This window comes from Perissodus microlepis, chromosome 19 (assembly GCF_051167445.1).
Source record: "Perissodus microlepis isolate ML-2025 ecotype Zambia chromosome 19, ASM5116744v1, whole genome shotgun sequence".
Taxonomy (NCBI): Eukaryota; Metazoa; Chordata; class Actinopteri; order Cichliformes; family Cichlidae; genus Perissodus; species Perissodus microlepis.
Genome location: NC_140479.1, coordinates 13,270,547 through 13,284,796, shown reverse-complemented (window position 1 = coordinate 13,284,796; position 14,250 = coordinate 13,270,547). Strand labels below are relative to the sequence as shown.

Here is a 14,250-nt window from a genome sequence, read left to right as displayed (position 1 = left end):
CGCAAGATCAGTCTAATTGCCCCACTTTTCACAATCATCCATTTCTTTTGTCCTGTCCAGAAAAGCGTGTATTAATATAATGCTCCATATATTGCCTAATACAAAGTCAAAAAGATTTTGACAGTCAGGACGAAACTCATTCCATGATTGAGAAAATTACTTTTTATGCTTCAGAGAAACTAGTCTGCAAGAAATAGAGGTCAGAGCTTGAGCTGTTGGGGGTCCTTGAAGCTCGGGGAAAAGAAGTGCAGTATGATTTTTCAAAAGATACCTAAAAACTATTGTTTCCTTTTGATGTCTTGCTGTGTATACATGCACATGGAACATGCACAATCGCAAAGACATAAGAAATTTCCTGTTCATCACATTTTGTATTATTTTGAAATTATTTCAGGGCTTTTAGATTAGTTCCTTTTAATGTTACAGCTGCTCATTTTTAGGAATACGCGTCTTTTAACCTCTTTTCCCTCTCCACACAAACCATTTGCTGCTTACAAAATAATCAAACAAATGTAATCTTACATGTCATGTTGCTCTTATGGCTTGCTTCCAAAATTTTCAATTCAAGGCAGCAGAGTGAAAATCCTTCAGAGCTTTTGACTCTAAAGCAGAGCAAAGATGTGACAGGCTGGGTCTGTCTGATTTTACTACACTGAGGTTAATTTTAGGGATGGTTATTTCCTGAGGCGAGCCAAAGTCATTTATATTTATTAAAGACTAATTGTTGTGCGAAAGTCAAGGGCAGAAGCAGATTTTCTTGGCAAGAGATGGGCTGTTGTAAGAAACTTGTTTGGTTTTTTTTTTTTTTTTGTCTTACCCTGGCCTCTGGATTCAGCCATCACTGAGTCATTGCACAGTTGGCTTTCCGGCTTTTGAGACATGTAAAAAGTTCCAAAGATGTGTTAAAGTCTCTACTGAAGTGAAGCATCAGATAATCTATGTACACATTTTGTCCTGAAAAAAAATCTTGTAAAATAGGAGAATTTTATATTCTGTCTCAGTGTTTGCAAATTACTTGGGCTATTATCTGCTCAGTTGTGTGGATGGTTGGTTTTTTATGACTTACTGACAAAACAGTTACATGAAAAATTGACTGAATTTACACCACTGCTCCTAATGCCTTTAAATAACAATTATTGAATAATATTAGGAGGAAGCTTCCTCCTCTGCACTTGACTTGGATGGAGATCCTTTGTTTTCATGCTAGTGTGGGAGTCACTGCTGCTGTAGGATAATTTTTTCCACTGTCCCACAGTGATGTTACCAAAGGCAGTCAGGTGGATGACACAAGCACTCAAAGACGTGAGATTACTCAACATAGGCAGGCAGCGGCACCATAAAGGACAGATGTTGTCCAATTCTAAATGACAAGACGGCACCACTCAATTATATGACAAGGTCAAAGACAGGGCAGCAGAGGGAGGGACGGGGCAATATACCAAATGGATTCTCAGTATTGTAGATAAGACTTTGAGTGCTGTGCAGCCACCCACATGATTGTATTACTTTTATATCCCAACAGATTGTTGTGTAGCTGAGATATTGTGGCACTAGTTGGTTGTTTCTGTCCGTAGCTATTAAACACAGCATGCAGTGTAAAAGTTGGACCGAATAAAACAATTGCTATGATTGTATTAAGAATTAGATTGATATACCACAGGGAGAAGATCCTAGGCGTAAAATACAAAAACTACTACTGTCATGCAGATGTATTAATCAGTTGTGTCACTCCATAGGCCTTTTATGCAAATGCACTTGAGTTTTGAGTTGTTTGCTAACCTGATTGCCAAAAACAAGAATTTCAAGTTTAGTGTCCGCTCTGCTTACTGTGTTAATTTGATTGGTGCAATGTCGTTGCCACTGGGCGCTGTGGTTATGGTGTCACAAGCAATTACACAACTCAAGAGCTGACACACAGGGCATTTTCAATTTGGGAAGAGAAGTGAAAGTCAATAGCAGACTCCAAACTATAAAAACCTACCGGTATGAGGTGTAAAATCCAAAGCTGATAGATGCAAAATGTGCCAAAGTTTGGTGCAAATCCGATCTGTGTAAAGCAATGAGGAGAACCTCCTCAATGTTCTTTTTTTATTTATGGGTTTTCACCATTTCAGGCTTGAATGGTGTTCTTTAATCATTTTCTGCCAACTTCTTGAATAGTTTAATGGCACCAAACTGGATAAATAACACCACCAACTGTATCTCAATGAGCCTCTTAATGCTAATTTCTGCTTTATTTGGACACAACACTGGCAAGTGATTTAAGTACTCTCTACATAATAAGTAATGTATATTGTTTCATGAAACATTATACATAATGATGTTATTCATTAAGTCATGTTGTGATCAAGCGACAACCCATGAGGGTAAAATATTAAGCCAACATGGAAGCACCTAAATTGCTGCACCTCAAATGGATCACGTGAGTATGGCTCCAAATTTGACTACTGAGCTTTGTTCCCCTTGCATTACTAACGAAATAATTTTGAATGGTACCACATTATTACCGCTGGACTAACAATGCATTTGTTTGACCTATAGTAGCAGATCATAGGTGAGGAAGCTTGTTTGGGTTGTAACCTGCAGGTCTGTACTGCAAAAGAAAAGGAAATACATCCTCTAAGCGGTCAGTCCACTGCTACACAGGAAAGTGCAATTTATTTCTGTTTGCACCAAAAAAAGATACATTTTATCATCTTGTGTCATGTTTGCAATGCTTCCAGTGACCAGACAAGTGAAGTCAAGACATGAAATCAAAAAGAAATGATTTCCATGTCAGATTCAGTAAAATGAGCATTTTCCTATATTCCTCATGGAGTGTAAAAGATCAGGACATTGCTCACATCGAACTGGTCTGAAAAAAGCAATATGGTAGTTTTCTCTCACGGTAAAGGTTATATGCTTATTTTCCAAAGAAAATTGACCCCCCCAACCACCACCACCATACACACCCCGCGTCCTCATACTGTGTCTTATAAAATGCAGTTACATTTTCATACTTCAATCAGAAGGATATTTTCAAGTGCAATTCCAACTCTGCTGCAGTTTTCATTTCCTGTCATAAATGGTAGACTTGAATTTGTGTCCGACCAGCAGGCAAAGATTACTAGACCAAAAATAATGAGAGCCTTTTGCTACCTGTCAAATATGCGCTGTCCAGACGTCCACAAGAGAATAGAAACCTTCACCATTTATCCCAGAGCCACCTGTCACCTAGCATTTAACTTGTATGTGATGTGGCACCTCAATTTTTTCACCTCAAATGCATTAAGACATATTCTTTTATTATCTCATTTCAAAGCAGGCGCCTATTCAAATCAAATTATACTTTGTACAGGACTGACAGTTGTCTGTGAGAGGCTGGTGCAGGTAGTTGTTAGCCTGGTGTTACAGAAGGAGGAGATCATAGATGGCTAAAATCTGCTGTCTCTGATGCCCTGAGGCATTAGCCAGGCTGAGTCACCATTCTTTCTTATTGTTGACTATATCCGGTAGCGCATGTCCAGGGACATGGAAGATAAATCCACAAATAGTACACAATGCCAGTTCTAGGGATTCTCAGTAGGCTTCCAACTGTGAACTGAATCCACTTCTGCCAAGGTTAGGGTGGTGAGTGGAGGGGGATAATGACATCTGAGGTAAGGTAGATGCTGGATTGGGTCATTTTAAGGTTTTAAAAAAGGAATCTATAGGAAACTAAAAAATCTGGCTTGAATTATTTAATAAAAAGTTAGACTCAGATCTTGAATGACAGTCTCAGCATGAGCAGTGCTTTGATGGTTGGATAGCCAGAATCACTGGTGGAGTTGGAGGAAGCAAGCCTGTGGTTATTTAGTGATAAATGGAAATCATCCAATGCAGACTGAAGACAATTCGGAGACAGGCCTAAGGTGGAGCCGGGGGCATAAAAAAAAAAATTGTGTCATATGCCAAAAAAGGGGAAAATAATGGATATTGAAATACTGAACAGGAAAGATGATGTTTTTATTGTCCTGTGGCAATCCACTAATGATGGTAAGTCTGAATGCCATCAGCAACAACAGTCTGAGTTTTCCAGTAAAGAGAGAACCACTGCTCAGCATTCCCCCCCATTTTTTCACTAAAAACTTTTTTTAATGAAGCTTAGAAGCAAATGCACACAGGAATATACTATACAGAGCATGATGATTCAACAAGTATATCTCCCTAGAGATGAGAAAGTTACAAAGTACTGTTTTGCTGCATATGCACTGTTGTTGCTTTAGTCTCCGATTGATTTACACCATTTAAACCATGTGGCTTTGTGCTTTCGGTGATGCATTGTTTGACAAATTTGATTCAGAGTGACAAGATTAAAACACAGCAGCCAAATATTAGGCTTGTAATCTTGGGAGTGAATGCTGAGGGGTTAAACCAATCGAGACATCTACAATGTCTTCGTCTAGACATTGTAATTGTGGTTTGAAGAATGGAATTCTATGATGAACAGAGTCCAATGATGAGATCAGCTCATCAAAACAACAAATATATATGATATTACATACAGAGTGGAGATGATTATCGATTCCTGAAACTGCAGAATTGTGCTGTGACTGAGGAAAAATAGGCTCCAGCAGCTTTATTAGGTCTCTTTATAATCATTTCCAGCATATGATAATAGGCCCTCATTGCACAGAAAAAATTGCATGTGAATACATAAAGTAAATCAAGTTTGAGTCAGAAAGTTTGGCCTGTAAACAGGCAATGGATGAATAAGTGGTAATTGTCCTTCTTGCTAAATAAGGTTTGTTTACAACCTGCCTGATTGTCTGGCTGTTTGCTGTGTGTGCCCCCTGGGACCTCTTTTCACCAATTTAGACTCCTATAATTAGAGAAAAATATGTCCATGAATGCATCACTTTGATGAAAAATAGGTGTGCTTCTCGTTGAACAAGAAGCACAACTAAAACAAATTTATTATTATTAAAACTGTACAAGAAAAATGATGGTGAACCAGCATGCACAACATCATGACCCTGGAACAGACTCGCACACAGTCATTGTTATTATCCATCTGCAGTGACAAGTCCAAATGTGTGAAAAATATTTTTGACATGTTCAGACAAACCTGAAAGAACTGTTTCTGAAATCTGGCCATGAATTAAAATTATAAACATTTACTGTATATAAATCAAAAGGGATTTATCAACAACATCTGGTGAAGGACACATATGTTTGTTCCTATAAGTGACATTCATGTTGTCAAGCTATTTCATTCATTTTGAAGATGGAACAGTTTGGTCACATCATAACCACTTGCCTATTTTCCTGTAGAGCCTCTTCATGCAACAGTTAACTTCCATCACAGTACTGACACATAAACTCTGGCAGTGTCCTCTAGGGTTTAATCCACAGTGGCCCTGCTCCACAATCCAGAGGACCCAAAGTACCCCCTGCCAATATTCCAGTGCATCCCACAGATACTCATTTGGATTTGGATTTGAGCTGGTGCTCTATAATGAGTTGATTGAGTTATTGCTGTGCAGTTTTTCTGGGCACATCGTCCTGCTGGAATAGGCCACTTCCTTGGGGTGTGGGCTTGGTTTACAACAATGCTACGGTTGATCAGTGTGAATCCTTAAAAATGGGTCGCTACAAATTTCCAGCAAGAGCTGGGAACTGTTTTTAGTAATATTAAAGAAAGGTTCAATTATATTGTTCAATAACATTTTCAGTAAGACACTTGTGCTGTTTATCAGCCATGGTCTTTGTATAGACAAAAAAATGTTATTTTCTTTTTAATCATATTTTGCAACACTGGAAACCAGACTTTGCTGCAGAGGAAGATATATCATGCTTAAAGTACTTTGAGTGTATATGTTGATAGCCAAATTGTTGAGAAAAACACGCTCACACACAAATTCCAACTCATTGAGAAAGCAGAGAAAGTGCCTAATAAATGCAGCCCAGTCCAATAAAGAAATGCATTACCATGCATGCTCAGCAAGATGAGCGACCAAAACATAGAACAAAGGGAGTGCTAAGGATGCCATTTTATGCCTCAGCTAAATTTGCATGAAAAGTAATTATGTGCTATAATGGCAATTTTCAAACATTTCTGATAAAGATGTTTTTAAGCATCAGGTTAGACTCAAGATCAACAACACATGTTCAAGACATTCCTGGAAAACTTGGCTACAAATCACCTTGGATCAATATCAGATGTTCAGTCAGTTGGTCATAATGAACAAAAAAGAGGAGCCGTTGCTGAAATCAGCCATATGCGTATCATGAAAATGCAACAAATGCTATGCTATGAATGGCATCACTCTGTGGAACTCTAGTGTGTGTGATGAAAATGGTTCCTGATAGGATCTAATAGATACACCAGCAATACAGTAATCGGATCAGTGGACAGTGATGAGTGTGGTGACAGCAAATGCACTGTAGTCGCATCCATACAAAATATGTGCAACAAAGAGCATCCAGGAGATGCTCAACCATTAACTGTTGTGAGAAACTGTTAGAGGCTGATGTGTAACACCCCTTTCAACACTTGGGATACAGATTTAAATGGTTACCTGTGTGTTGGGCCAATAGCTGAGGTTCGACTACTGGAGCAGAGTGGATGACTAATGAAACGCTCTGAGAACTTGGTTTGATCAATTTGTATTCACAATTAAAGAATCTCACATACATACAATGAGAACAATAACAGCACATGAAAGGAAAAATTGGGCCCAAGTCATGGAAAATAATAAACAAAACACACACAACCCCGGGGGATTTGACTCAGTCTCTCTCTCTCGTGTCAGCCGACACCCTTAAGTGTGAGTCCAGCAATGAGGATTCTCTTTGCAGGATGTGCAAAGGAGGAGTGACGTGCAAATCTGTCCTACCACTTAAGTAGAGTTTGTACAGTTCACGGTTCGTCCAAAGAATTTAGTTCTCTTCTTAAAGCAATCATCTCAAGGATCCTGGAGGGGTGGCTCGCCATCTTTGGACTGGATCATCACTGAACTGTACTCCCAAGTAAAAAAACCTGACCTGTATAACACAGTCAGAATAACATTCAAAAATCTATATTTAGTCATTTATACATATATCCTTTCTTATGTTTCGTTCATACATACTAACAAATCTGCATTTTACCTTTCCAGTATACAGAAAGAACGACAGAATATTCCAAAACATAGACAATGATAACTTCTTACCAAAGTAACCAATAAAATGGGCTCCCCTGGAGCTTCAAAATGGCGATGGTGAAGCGTTGTAGCACAACTACAAAGAAAGATAACCCCATTTTCTTTAAACTGTATTCACCTCACAATGAACACAATTAAGGCTTGATATTGGAACATATCAACATCTACAGCATACATATAACTTACAATCTTTATATGCATCGTCATAGGAAGCTAACAAACTCTAACATACAGTTAAATCCTTACAATCACACATGTACAGCCACATGGCTAATAGCAATAGCCGCGATAGCCGCTAGCATGTCATCGTTAGGGGCTTAAACTCACAATATTCTTGTTCACAACAAATTAACTCACCCAGAAGAATCCAAGCAGTTACAAACTCCTTTCTGGTTAACAACAATTTCCAGATAGTTTATTTCCACCGTACAATCCGACTGAATAAAACAACCACGTTTTCCACTTGGGAAACCCGGACCTTTCTTCCTCTCCCTCTCTCCTGATATCCGTAGCTGCTACGCAGTGAACGGCAGGAGGCGGTACTTCCCCCTGTATACTTCAAGGACCATCAGGACATTATAGACATCTTCTATTTTATTAATTCTCAACAAAATAATTTAACTTAATAAAACTTAACAGTGAACTCAAAATACTAACATCACTCATACCACACTAAAACCCTTAGTAACTCTCCAGGGTTACAGATGCATCTAGAAGAAACCAAATAAGACAAAGACAAAGACACTGTGTGTATCTGAGTCGAGCACTTTGCAGCGTCACACAAGGCATCGAAGCAGAGATAGGCACAGGGCCAAGCAGCAACCCCACCAACTGGAGCTGCAACACTCAATTAGACTGACATCTGTCAGGGAAATACTTCATCTCAATCTGAGATAATTTAACATGAGTTATGGACAAGTGGGAAGCCGAGAGAACATATTGCAGTTGTGTTCAGCCCTGATAAAGCTTCTCAAGTAATTAGATTGTTTGATGTGTCTAAACAGTATCCCAGTCCACTGGGTCAAAGGTGAAAAAGTTGGACCAGCTCATTACTGGCACAGCATAAACTTTATGTAGGGAGAGATTGTTTCCTAAGCAGTGTTTCACATTTTATTGGCTTAAGATTTTTACAAACATATGGTCCGTTTGTTCAGTAAATTATTCAAGAACATAATGGGAAAGAAAATTAACTGTGAAATGCACGGCTGTCTGCAATAATCAATAGTTTATTTTAATGTCGCTACAAGAAGTTTATTGTTTATCTGCATCATCTTCCAGAAATTATATTTCTATTATGGCATCACTACTGCACAATAAAAGCTAGCAAATAATTAGCTTGTTTCTCAGGGATTTATTGCAGCAAGCAATTGCACAAACAGATCTCGTTCAGGTGCTGCCTGGAAAGACACTAAAATGAGACATTTTATGACTGTGTTTTTGTTGTACTGTTACAAAAGGATCCTCAATCATTAAGAAAACAAAGTTTGAACTTATGAGCATCGATGAGCAATTCCTCCTTTGTTTTCCAAAGCCTGTAAAACTCCACAGCCTCTGTTGAAACTCCCCTCATGAAATCAAATCACTGCTGCCTGGTAACCACAACCAACAGGCTTCGTTCTGCCTTCTTTTGCCAGTCTTTTACCTTCCCATCAGGACAAATGTGTTTGCCAGCAAAGGCAGACAGCAGCAACCCCATGAGCCAGCCTCCTACGATTAGCTTCTCTCTCTCTCTCTGTTTCTTTTTCCTCTACCCATCGTCCTGTCGTTCCTCCTCCATCTGTCTGCGTTGGCACATACGCGTTGATGTTATCCACCAAAAAAATGTAGTGGTGTGTGAAGAAAGGCTGCCCCTGGGTCCATCACAAGACATGAATGAGGCCATCGTTTACTTCCACAATTGCACATGAACATTTCGGGCTTACTGTTGCTTGCTCCAAACTTGAGTCTGTGTTTTTATGTACAGAAGTAGGTTGAGCTGTAATCAACTTAGCCAAGATCTACCACGGGGAGCCTTTTCCTCCCAGCACGTCTTTCCTCTGGCTGGCTACTACTTCAGACAAGGAAGTCGGTATAGGAAGGAGTTGGTTTTAATAGGCATGCCTCCACCAACTGTGCATGTGTTTTCTTCTCTGTAGCACCACTGCGAGCACGCGGTAATATTGGCAGTTTGACATTGTTACAGCAGATTCTGACATGAGGAGGCCTACACAAATTAGATTTTTTTCAAAGTGCCTGGCATGTGACCCTTTTTTGCTTGACCCAGTTTTATAAATGGTAATTGAGATTTTAGAGCAGAAATTCAGTGGCTTCACTGTCGTTGAGAGGGCTGTTTCTTGAAATGCATGACCTCAATGTTTTTATTGTGCTGTCTATAATTTATAGATTTAGTTCTGGCTAAGAAGAAAACATTCCGTGTTTGATTGACTCAAGTTTCTTTTGGGGTTTTATGCAATAATCAAAAGCAGTGCCCTAGAGAGAAATATTTCTGGGAGAGTGGGCAGTTAAGTATTTATTAGTGACAGTCATAACACAACACACAATAGGCAGTAAGTACGTAAAACAAAAATAACAATGCACTGGAACACATTCAGTTACAAGTCTTTGGTTTTTGCATCAACTGAAAAACCCAATTTATGTCCACTTATAAAAACTCTTCATTACTCCTTATATAGGAAATAGTCAATACCCTTTACGTTAAGAGGGGTTTGATTACTTATGCTAACTGTAAATGCCATGCACTGAGACCCTCTGCATTAGGCGCTGTAGGAAATTCTTCAGAGAAATACATGCTGCTTTTTCCACTCCATTGTCATGATTGGGGCACTAGAGTTTAAGAATCTGAGCACGAGCCAGCCAAATGAACCAGTCATGTGATGACACAGACAGCTGCTGGCACTCTGGACCAACCTATAAATTTTGCACAAACATGAGCATTCTCAATTTAACTTTGCGGTGGAAAAGCGATTTAAGCCTTCAGTTACCAAACTTTTTATTTGTTTTTTATTTGTTTATTAAATCAAATTTGAGTCATGGTTCTATATATGCTCGCGAGACTAAGCAAGTATTGTGCCTGTTTTGTCTTGCTGACCTGAAACAACAATCTGCTCAGATCCAGTCGGGATTTCTGCAGACACATTTTATACATGCGGCTTTTTCTCATTCCATTGTGGTGATATTTAGGACACTAGAATTTAAGAATTTGAGCATAACATGAATATTGAATATTCTTCCTGTTAAAGATTACCATGCTTTTATATGTGTAATCCCCTTTCAAAATATAAGCTTGCTGACTTTTGCTTTTAGCCTAAATTGTACCTTTTTTTTTTACAAAGCTATTAAAGTTACTATACGCCTTCACCCGTAGTTATTATTTTTTTGATTTTACAGCTAATAATTTATGTGCAGTTATAACTTGAGCAAAATAGCACAGCTAACATTTGCATGCACATTTGCCACAGCCTTTAAAGTTTCATGTTAATGTGCTAACAGTTGCTAATTCCTAAACATTATTCTGAATTATGGATGTGTGTGGGTCTCTTACGAATCTGAATATTTAACATTAAAAGAACCTTTAATTATACATTTCAGAATTAACCAATATCTGTGACAATGTCAGTGTGCACTTTTGCACTTGTCCCTTAATATTACAATACTTTTTTTACATGCTTATTTTCTGTGATTTGGTCTGTCTGAGGTAACATTGCTAGCATTATGTTAGCATTATGTTACAGTTAACATCAAAGCAATTTAGCAGGTTAAGGCAAATACACAGGCATAGTTTTCCCCAATTTCTTTTATTAATTTGAAGGTTTAAATATTGTTTGCTGCATATTGTTGTTGTTTTTTTTAACATGTCACGGAGAGCACTGTAAACTACTCACCTCTGCAAACTCAAAATGTTTGCTATCAACCACCTCCCAGGATATTCGAGCCATAATACCTGATAATATCACATAAGCACTTCTGTCCAAACATCTCCTGCCTAGGGCAAACAGATCTGAACAACTCTTGTAATCCAGATTCCTCATTCTGTGCATTTCTATGCATTTTATTCCCTTTTATCAGTGCAACAGCGAGCGAGCCGGAGCGCTGCCAGTTCCTTCCTGAGGAAATCAGAAATTCTGTGCAAAACACAGCGACCTGCATATTTACCTCAGTCAGGATGTGAATGAGAACCTTCACTGCTTCCAAGCAAAGGTTTGGCTCAGAAAACTGGATGATAAGCTAAGCACTCATTCTTAGCGTCCCACCAGGTGGTGAGAGGTAAAAAGGAAGCTTAATCGATCCTTGAGAATGAAATCCGAGGGCCTCAAAATCAAGCCAGTGGGACAGTTTTTCTGTCTGGCAGCTCACTCCTGCATAAATATACTGCTGAGTGCATATTTCAAAGTGGGTCAAACCAAGCAACTAGAAATTAATGATCAATCAGTGAGAACCTGAGCTCACAGTTCACTGATGACTTGTCACTCCGTCAGACATGTTACATTTCTATACATGGATTCTTCTTCAGTGGCATATAAAAGTGATGTAAACTCATAAGTCAGTGAAGCCGAAGGCAAATTATTCAGATTTTGAATGTCTTTAATTTTCAAATGTCCTCTTTCCTCAACACACACTATTGAGAAAAAAAATTAGTAAAAAAGGAAAGATAGATAAGTCAACCGAAGTGGAGCAGCTTATCAGGCTTTCATATTGTCACATTCAAGGTTCTATGAACCTATGGGAAGCAAAAAATAAAAACAGCACTTTGAGAGGGGGAAACATTAGAAAGTGGAGTTATTAATTCCAGTGTCAGACCTGCGGTACTTTTTGCCACAGGCAACAACAAACAAAGTCCAAAGCAAGCCAAAGACACTGCTTTATAAAAATACAAAAGATACTTGCCTTTTCTATTCTGACTACATTCCGGCATGTAAAGGCATTATCATCTTACAGAAAATGTATTTCAACTTTCAAAAATGTCTTGACTTTGTTAACTGGCCTGTGTAATCCCACTATTGTTTGGTACAGTAGGTAAAGTCATGCTGTACCTTCTAGGATCGTTACATAAGAAGCTCTTGTAATTACAACAACTATCATAACAGGGAAAGTTGTTACGCGGATAATCCTAGAAAGAAAGTCTAGAAAGAATTCCATTCCTACCAACATAGCCTTCAATCTACTTTTTTTTCCTCTTTGTTTGTTTTTTTCATCTGAGTTGAATGATGGTTCTATATATGCCTGCAAGATTAATCGCGTATTTATGCCTGTTTCTTCTTGTTGACCTGAAATGAAATCCTGGAGCTTCATTAAGATGACTGCTGAGTTGCAAGGACTGCAAAATCCTTTCATTCAGTGAGTTGTTTCTCAAATGTTAATGTGGTGCACAGTACAACGTGAGATGTAGTGCAGTGAAAAAAGTGTTTGCCCCTTCTTAATTTCTTACTTTTTTGCATACATTCTCACATAAGATCAAGTAGCTTTCTCCCCTTAAATGAACTCATTTAAACCTACATTTTATATTTACTTTGGTTGTCTACATGTAATATGAAAACCTGTTTGATCTGAAACATTTGAGTGTCACAAATATGCAAAAAACGAAGGCATCGGGAGGGGTGCAAATAGTTTTTCACAGCACTGTAAAAAAACACACAGTACAGATGTTTTAAATTTGCACTATAAATGATTTGATGAAGGTTTTTTTCTGATTACTGTGTAAAAACCCTCTTATGTTTCTTTTTAGAACAAACTTTTCAAAGTGTTTTATATTTCAACTGAGCAACTGAAGTGTAGATGGGAACAGATGTTTTTCTTTATCTCACTAGTTTAAATGGCGTTGTTTTAAAATGTGTTTACAGCAAAAGACTGAAGCCAGAGAGTAAGCACAACAGAGTACAATTTCAACCATCATGCAAAATGATAACAAAACTCAATACTGTACAGTCCAGCATAGAGAATAAATAACACTTTTCTATGCGAGACCATTGCTCAGTGTGTAGTGAATGCAGTATGAAATGCAGTATGTGAAAGAACAACAGCAGATACATTTGAAACAAAGCTTTCCTTCTGCATATGTTTTCCTTTTCTTTGCATACAATCTGTCAGGGGTTAGGGCCAGTGTTAGGTTCATATCTACACCTTTGCATTCCCATTTTACTCATTTGGCATTTCCAAATTGAAGTATTATAACAGAAAAACGTAATGTCTTTTATTTTTTTGCCTGTGGCTAAAATATAACCCTAACCTAACCATAAATGCTGGATGTTAATGTTTAAAGTTAATGTTGCACTGAATCCTGACTCTGTGTTTTTGAAATGTGAATCCAAATATCTGAAGATACTTATAATCCTTTAGGATGGATATGTAACATACAAGGTTAAAGACATATTTGTAAGCCTCTATAAATTTTGCAGCCACTTATTTTGCAACATGCTGCTCTTCTTGAAGAAAAAAAAAATCCATTCTAGGTTACCGTGCTCTTGCTCTTTGACGCACTTGGCTGCTTGGCTGACTGAAGACTTGAGCAAAGCCGTCCCAAGGAGAGATAAAAGGATTGTCTTTATTGCTCACATTGCACACTAACGCTGTTGGCACATGACACACGTGATAAGTCAAAGAAATAGGGCACCACAACAGGAAGACATCTACTTGGAAATAAATAGTTAATAGCATATTAATTAGAAAGCATTGCATATCTCGTATTCACTTTTGCAACCACTAAACTTTGTATCTGGAGAATAGCACACACCCCAGGGTAAAGGTTTGTTCTCCTTTGTAAGGTGTGGAGGTCATTGACTGAAAGACAGTAAAAAAAATGTCAAAGGAAGAAAATCAATGAAGTGAAATTGATTTCTCAGGAAAGAAACCTTTCATATTTTTCCACCGCAAAAAACTCAACTCTTTATTCTCAATTTTATTGCTCGTTGACTCCCCTTTCCTCCTGTGCCCTGCCCTCTTCTTCTTTGTTCCACTTGATCTGGTAAAGTGCAGCAAAGTAGGAGACCCCTTAGTTACCTTCCCTAGCCTTCAGAAAAGGGATCTGTTTACCTTGGCTCAATAAAGTTGTCTCTTCCAGTTCTCAGTTTTGATTTTGTAGTCCTTGATGACA

At 38.2% G+C, this 14,250-nt stretch overlaps 1 protein-coding gene across 4 annotated transcripts in view; it reads left to right on the top strand.

The window, feature by feature from the left end:
- Positions 1 to 14,250, top strand: part of alk (ALK receptor tyrosine kinase) — a 419,315-nt gene that overhangs the window by 90,132 nt on the left and 314,933 nt on the right. The gene's annotated exons all lie outside the window — the stretch shown is intronic.